An 8,519-nucleotide genomic window follows, 5' to 3' on the forward strand; every position below is an offset into this window, starting at 1 on the left:
GTCACACACAGACACACACACAGACACACACACACACACACACACACACACATCCCACACACACTTTCACATACTCCCCTTTTGCTCCCTCACTCTCTCATACTCTTCTTCACTACTGTTCTGCCAGCTGCTAACTTTGAGAAGTATATATTTTTAACTTCTTATCATAGTGAGCTTTGTCACTCTCTACCATATTTCAAACTTTGACTTTTCTGTTGCAGATAATGGTTTTCCATCTCTTTCAACATTTCTTGGAAAATTTGGCAAAATTGAAAGGAAGACTTTGTTTGGGTACTGTTTCTTCTTGGACTCTTTTTGCCAGGTTTGCATGACTAAGAAATATCCCAATGACTATTTAAAAGAAATTATTTAAATTCTTTATTGTTGAAAGTATTACATACTAGAGGTCCAGTGCACAAAATCCATGCACTCAGGGTGTCCCTCAGCCTGGCCTATGCCTTCTCATAGTCCAGGAGCCCTTGAGGGATGTCCAACTGATGGCTTAGGCCCACTCCCCATGTGTTGTCAGTTGGACATCCTTACCGCTGCTGTGGAGGCAGGAGAGGATTCTGCTGCACTCGCCAGCCATGAGCTCAGCTTCTGGCTGAGTGGTGCTTCCCCTGTGGGTGCTCATTGACCACCAGAGGGCAGCTCCTGCATTGAGCATCTGCTCCCTGGTGGTCAGTGCACATCATAGTGACCCATCGTTCTGCCACTTGGTAGATTTGCATATTAGCCTTTTATTATATAGGATGTCTTATTTTCCCCCCATTGACCTTTCCTGGCCCACTGACGTCCCCCAGCATTAAAAAAAGTTTTTTTGTTTTTTTTTTATTTCAGCACATGGGGGATGATATTTATTTCCCAGGGGTGCATGAAAATCTCTACTTTTATTCTTTTTCAGCTTTATTGAAGTATAATCAATGTACAAAACTATACATATTTAATATATAATTTGATGAGTTAGGACATATGCATACACAAATGTTACCATTACCACAGTCAAGGTTATAAACACAGCCATTACTTCCAGAAGTTTCCTTATATCCCTCTGCTTTTTCCTTTTGTAAGAATGCTTAAAATGAGCTCTACCCTCCTTAACAAATGTTTAAGTGCACAACACCTTATTGTTATCTATAGGTGGTATGTTGTCCAGCAGATCTCTAGAAGTTAATCATCTTGTATAACTAACTTCATACCCATTGAATAACAAGTTATTTTTTCCTCCTCTCATTTCCTGGCAAGCACTATTTTATTTCCTGCTTCTATAAGTTTGACTAGTTTCGATACTTCATATAAATGGAATCATGCAGTACTTGTCCTTCTATGACAGATTTCACTCAGCATGTATTCCAGGTTCATCATGTCATTGTAAATGTTAGGAATGCCTCCTAACTTTTCAGGCAGAATGATATTTCATTGTGTGTATATGCAACTTTTCATTTATCCATTCATATATTCATGAATAATTGGGATGTTTCCATATCTTAGCTATTGTGAATAATCCTGCAATCCTCTTACGTATGCAGAAATCTTTTCAGATCCTGATTTTGATTCTTTTGAATAAAGTATCCAGGATTGGGGTTGCTGGATTACATGGAAGATTTATTTTTAATTCTTTTTTTTTCTTTTTTCTTTTTTTTTTAAGGAAACTCCATCCTATTTCCCATAGAGGCTTCATCATTTTACATTCCCATAAGAGTGAACAATTGTTCCAATTTCTCCCCATTCTCATCAGCTTTCCTCCTCCTCTTCCTTTATTATTATTATAATTACCATCCTAAGTGCCAGAAGCCAATTCCAGCATGTCATAAATGCAAGAGTTTCATCAAAAGATTGATGGAACTTAGGAACTCAACAAAGTCTGAGTCACATATGTAATCACCTGCTGGAATGGCTAAAGGCATTTTCTCCATACAGTTCAGGGGATCTTAATCTGCACCTTATTGCCTCCTACTGGCCAAACACCTGAACAACCAATCTGACAATGCTTCTGTATCCTTCCCTTTGAAGTGTATTATCTCTACCTTGCCTTAGAACAAATTGTGTTAATAAAAAGCATGGGTCCTGAGACAAGGAGAACTTAGCTCCTTTAGCTAAAGCTCCTCTGATCCCCAGTGCCTTTCAAAAATATCTTTCATTTCTGGACTCCTACTTAATCTACACACAGCCTTTCTCCAGGTTGCTGAACCCTTCTTAATGCTGGAACAACAACCCTGGCACCTAAGGAGTGTGAAGTGATACCTCACTGTGGTTTTGATTTGTATTTAGCAATGGTGAAAAATAAACACTTTTGTTCACTGTGTTAAGCTTTGTCTAGGTATATTTGGCCTTTTACATTTCCATATAATTTAAAAAACATTGTCATATTTCTTTAAAAATCAAAGCCTAGTCTTGATTAGAAATATATTAATTCCATAATTAGTATAGAAAGACTTGATATCTGTTCCATTGTTTGAAACTTCTAAATATTTATTAATATGATACCTCTTCATTTATGCAGATTTTCTTATTTCTGTCAATAAAGTTTTATGATTTTTCAGGACCAGGACTCCCACTCTTGTCAATTCTAGTCAACATATTACTGGAAGTCTTTGCCAGATCAATTTAGGCAAGAAAAAATGATAAAGTTATTCAAATCAGAAAGGAAGAAGTAAAATGATCTATTTGCAGATGACATAATGTTATTGGTAGAAAGCCCTTCAGACCTTGGGGAAAAAAAACCTTGTTCTTCTTCAAATTAGTATATAAATTCTGTGAGGTGGCAGATATATAAAATTAACATGCAAAAATCAGTTATACTTTTATATATTAACAATGACATTCCTGAAAAGGAAAATTTTAAAACAATGCCTTCATAATAGCATCAAAAATAAAAAAGTAACTTAGGAATAAACTTTATCAAGGAGGTAAAAGATTTGTATACTGAAAACTACAAACTTTAATGAAAGAAATAAAAAAGACATAAATGGAAAGATATCTAATATTCATAGAATGAAAAATTTCATATCATTAAAATATTAAATAATATTCTGAATTTTTGTTCTCCTTGTCCTTTTATACTAATTTGCCCTGCTAATAGTTTCATATATTAAATTTTGTATATCATCTTGTGTGGGTCTATTTCTAGGATGTCTGATATTTCCCATTGATCTGTCTTTTGTTACACCAAGACCCCACCCTCTAAACTATAATACTTCAGCTTTATAATGGTTTTATTTTTAAAAAATATTTTTCATTGACTTCAGAGAGGAAGGGAGAGGGAGAGAGAGCTAGAAACATAAATTAAGAGAGAGAATCATTGATTGGCTGCCTTCTGCACACCCACACTGGAGACTAAGCTCGCAACCCTGGCATGTGCTCTTGACCAGAATTGAACCCGAGACCCTTCATCTGCAGGCCGATGCTCTATCCAGTGAGACAAACTGGCTAGGGCTTTATAATGGTTTGAAATATCAGGTAGGACACTTTTGTTCACTGTGTTAAGCTTTGTCTAGGTATATTTGGCCTTTTACATTTCCATATAATTTAAAAAACATTGTCATATTTCTTTAAAAATCAAAGCCTAGTCTTGATTAGAATTGTATTAATTCCATAATTAGTATAGGAAGACTTGATATCTGTTACATTGTTTGAAACTTCTAAATATTTATTAATATGATACATCTTCATTTATGCAGATTTTCTTATATCTGTCAATAAAGCTTTATGATTTTTCTCTGTAAAAGTATATCTTTGCTTAGCTTAATTTATAGGTAGTTTATGCTTTTCAATATAAAATTCAAATTTAAACTTTTTTGTTGTTATTCAGATGAACATGATTGATTTTTCTCTTTTAAAGCCCTTTGTGGAAATAATTATAGACATAAAATTACTAAAACTGTTCATAGAACCCTATGAGCCCTTCACCCATCTTCAACCAATGGTGACATCTTATGTAACTGTAGTACAATGTCAAATCAGGAAATTGGCATTGCAATTATATTGTCAATTAGATTACAGGCCTTATTCAGTTTTCTCATTTTTCAATGACATATTCTCTCTCTCTCTCTCTCTCCCCCCACCCTCTCTCTCTAGGACTTGAGCCCAGGTCCCTTCTGTGGCACTCAAAGGCGATGGCCACGAACAGTATGTTGCAGGGCTTGAGCAGCATCCGGACCGAGTCTAAGCAGAAAGCTGTGTTGATACCACAGAGACTGCAGGCACGCATCACCCAGGCCCTGTCCACAGAGAGCGCTGCCCTCCGGTCCCATCCTGCTCCATCCATGACCAAATGTGGAGAATGGAGTGTGGAGCCCCCTCTCTGATGCCTGATGCCTCAGACCCAAACCTGCCTCCTTGGTCTTGGAAGCTGCTGGGCTGAAGTGTGGACCCTGGGCCCTTGGCCCTGTGAGGAGTGCCACGGCCCCTCCAGCTCCAGCACCTCAGCCCCAGCGCCCACTTCCCCATCCAGCCAGGGAAGCCTGGGCGACCATCCTGAAATGAAGACTTTGGTCCAGAAGATGACTGGAGGGTGAGACGCGGACACAGGAGAAACCCGAGGGGAAGCCACCAGAAAGCAGCAGCGGGGACTTGCAAAGTGGGTATCTGTGCAGACACACACAGGCTGACACGGTGCTGGATGAAATGACCTGATAGGATTGACACCATTCACAGCAGCCAGGCTGATGCAGAGGCCACAGCTGAAGAGCCTCCCATGGGAAAAGCAGACCTGGCTCAGAGCTGGGACAGCTGCCCTGAGAGCACAGTGACCAGCACCAGCTCGGCCCCACCTGTAAGGGCTCAGGCGGCCCAGCAGCCCAGGTCAACGCTGAACCCCGATTCTGCTCTGGATGCCGGGCAGAGCTCAGCCCTTCGTTCTCACGCTGTCTTGAGCATTTACAGAGCTCTGGGAGACATCAGTTATCGTGGACCACTGATCGCATCTAGCATTTTATGTTACAGACGGTGATCTCATTTAATCCCACAAGAGGCTGCAAGGAGGGGAAACCCCCAGCTCACAATGGTAAACTGATTCTCAGAGATGGGGTGCTACCTACTCAAGCTGTACCACCTAAAACTGCCTGGGCCCACCTACAACTTTGGAGCAAGTTTCCATGGTGTCCCAGACCTCAGCCCGTGGGCCGGCTGCTTTTCCCTGCTCCCCCTAATTCAGGCCAGGGCTCCCTCCCAGCCAGGACTCTCTTGGTCCCTGCACCCCCTTCAGCTCTGTGTAATCATGGAAAATGAGCCTTCTGGGCTCAGCCTGGAGTTAGGAAATGACTGCTGAGAGAAAGATGGTGGGGGTCCTCAGGGGTATGCTATCATCAAGGGCCCTTGGCCGGCCTCAGAGGCCAGGGTGTGCCTTGCAGGACACCCGACAATGTGCAGCCCTTTGAGGCTCGTCTCATACCACAGGCAGGCCTAGAAAAGCTTGGCCTGTGTGCTTGCAGAAGGCACTCCTTTCCGAGGCCCATGTGCACATCCGGGCCTGTGACCTGCTGGGGCAGGGGCTCCTGTGGGCAAACCTGAGAGTCCGTGCTCTCCTGCTTGTCCGTCAGCAGTGCACGGTGAGGGTGCTGCGAGTGTGTGTGAGGCCACAGCACTGGACTCTGCCTGGAAACAGCCCTTGCTTGTAGGGGAAGCAGCACCACAGTGTCCCTTCCACGTGGCTGTAGAGTTAAATTTGGAACCTTTCCCTCCATGCGCCCCCCACCCCCCCCCCCCGCAGTGGGTGCAGGGCCATGGGTGACCCCTGGCCTTGTGCCCAGCACTCACAGGTGACCTCACACAGAGCAATAGCGGTTTCCATCACATGATGGTGTTTTGCTCTGAGGGCAGTGGTTCACTGTAGATACTCTTCTACTTCACGTGCTCCTCCCCTGGATGGATGGAAACACGTGTGCCAGCAGCGCCATGGGGCCTGGCAGGTGCCGCTCGGGCCTTCCCAAGGTGGTATTCAGGGCTCTCCAGGCGCTGCACTGGGCTCAGCAAGGTATTGTGTGGGGCTCAGGCAGGCTCTCCACAGGGCTCCCAAGTGTCGTGTAGGGCTTTCCCCAAAGCTGCTGGGGCTCTATCAGGCGTGTGCGAAGCTCTCCCAGGCTCTGCCTGGGCTCCTGGAGGTAGTGCAGGGGGTCTGAGGCCTCTCCCAGGCTTAATGCGAGGCTCTTGCAAGTGCTGCCCTGGGCTCTGAGCTGCGGTGCCACCGGCAGGCACTGTGCCAGGCTCCCAAGGTGCTGCTCAGGGCTCTTCCAGGCACTGCTGGAGACTCTGCGGCACGGCTTTGGGCGGCCCTAACTTCTCATGGGATTCTGGCAGGCAGGGCGAGGGCTGTTCTGGTATTGTGCTGGGCTCTTCCAGGCACTGTTAGGGTGTGGTGTGTGGGGTCAGGCATGTGTTGCACGGGGCTTCCCAAGGTGTTGCTCAGGGCTCTCCCAAGTGCTGTGCTGGGCCCTGTGAGCTGCAGCAGGGGCGCTAGAGACACTGCGCATGCCCCCTAGGTGTGAGGGCCTCTGGGGCACTTCCCACGGCTCCCACACGTGGTGCTGGGCTTGCCTGGCGCTGCATCTGCTTCCCGAGGTGCTGGGACGGCTCTCCCAGGGTGGTCAGGACTCTCCTATGTTTTGTGCGGGGCCCTCCCACGTGCTGCCCGGGCTCCCTAACACATTGTGATGGCTGTGGTAGGCGCTGCAGTGGCTTCCCAGGATTTTGCACGGGTATGGCAGGGCAGGCGCAGGGCTCTTCACTGTCATGTACAGGGTTCGCTTCCCCCCACCCCCCAACAGCCTAGGCTGTCCTAAGCGTGTGAGCGGGGCTCTCTGAGGCGCTGCCCTGGGTCCCAGAGGCATTTCTTTGCCATCTTCCCTCTGGGCTGACACTGGTGGGTGGGGTGGGTGCTTGCTATGGGGAACTGGATGGACAAATGTGTTCAGAGGCAGCCTGCGACCTGACATCCTGTGTCCACTACTTAGGACGAGGGGATGGGCAGCACAGAGGGCACTGAGGTACCCAGGGGACAGCGGATGGCCAGGGCAGAGGAGCACCTGACAGAGGCTTGCAGTGAGGGACCTTGAGTTGTGCATTGTAAAGTATTTAGCACACTTTCCAAGTCCTCATTCGTTCTTTTTCATTGGACAACACGGAGCAACCCCTGCGCATCCTTGTGAAAGCGGCAGTGGTCCAGGTCTCACCTTCCTGTCTCCATGGCTCTCAAAAGAAATTTCAGTCATTGTACTGTTGATATTTGTCTCTGTTGACTAATGAGTTTGCTGACCACTAGACTAGAGGATCACCTCATCACACCAGCATCCATTTCTCTGCATTACCTCATTGCCCCTGGGGAGGAGGGCCTGGTGTTGACCTGGTTTGCATCTGACACTGATGGGTCTCCTGATGAGTCCATGCACGTCTATGACCAAGTCCCTGACTTGTTTATAAAGCCCCTCCTCTATGATGGCCTGAGCCATGCTCCTGGCCCTGACCTCAGCTGTATACATCGCTGTAGGCTGTTCCCTGGCCACGAGGGCCTTGCAGGGCCCACACCTGGGTGCTGGTGGGTGGGTGCCCCTTAGTTTCCCATGGGCCACCTTTCATGTAAGAGCTGTTTGCCACAGCTGCGTCATGGCTGTCTGGAGTGCCTTGGATTCCCATGTTGAGGGAATGCGGTGTGGTGGGTTCCCACCCTGGGGTGGCCCTGGCCACACCTGGGTGGGAAGGAGGCCCATGGCCTGCCAGGCTCCCCTTTTCCTCTTGCAGATGGACTCCTGTGGCAAGAGACAGAGAAGGGTCCAGAATCCATAATCAGGACACAGCAGACATCTCCACCTCGCCTGTCCAGAGTGAACAGCTGATCAAAGCCCCTCCGCCGATACCAGCCAGGATCCTGGGCCATGTTTATGACCTTGGCCTTGGCCATTTTTTGGCATATTTATTCCCATGCTGCCTACTATTTGGAAGTACATTGTATATGAGTATCCCATTACCGGCGTCACCTGTCTGTTGTCCAGAGTGGGGAGGGGCGTCAGGAGGAGTCCTCCTCCAGCTCTGGTCCAGGTACTGCCAGGGACACTCCCCCTCTGAGCTCTGTCCTCTAAACTGAGTGAACCTCAGGGGTTGTTCCCTGACCCCAACTCCTCACTCATGCACCCCCCATTCTCCAGGTGCCAGAATCCCGTCTCCCACTCCCCATACACACCATGTCTTCTCCGTCCCGTGAGCTCACTTTCTTCCTGTCCCAGCAAAAACCACAGATGCTTACACAGAGGCGTCTGCCCCTCAGGGGGGGGGGTTGGTGCAGGGAGAGTGCACCTGGCTTCCAGTGGGAGTTGAGGGGGTTACAGGGAGGGAGGCAGAGTTTAAATTTTTAAAACTTAAACTATATAGGTAGGAACATTGCTATTAACTTAGTTAGGGTACTCCTAAGCTGGCCTTTGCTAAAAAGGTCCTCAATCTGATTGAGGCACGTTCACTGAGGTAGACCTCTTCTAACTCTCCATCCACACCCGTCTTGTATATTTGTTTCGTCTATCTCCTTTCATTCA

At 46.9% G+C, this 8,519-nt stretch overlaps 1 protein-coding gene across 3 annotated transcripts in view; it reads left to right on the forward strand.

Annotated features, from left to right (window-relative positions):
* Nucleotides 1-8,244, forward strand: part of ABCA4 (ATP binding cassette subfamily A member 4) — a 138,373-nt gene extending 130,129 nt beyond the window's left edge. For all 3 annotated transcript variants that reach the window (XR_014794060.1, XR_014794062.1, XR_014794063.1), the window contains 2 exons: nt 4,078-5,005; nt 7,735-8,244. The gene's annotated coding sequence lies outside the window, so the exon portion shown is untranslated. The remainder of the gene's footprint in view (nt 1-4,077; nt 5,006-7,734) is intronic.
* Nucleotides 8,245-8,519: the final 275 nt, after the last annotated feature.

Source organism: Pipistrellus hanaki (assembly GCF_964339955.1).
Source record: "Pipistrellus hanaki genome assembly, chromosome: 2".
Lineage (NCBI taxonomy): Eukaryota > Metazoa > Chordata > Mammalia > Chiroptera > Vespertilionidae > Pipistrellus > Pipistrellus hanaki.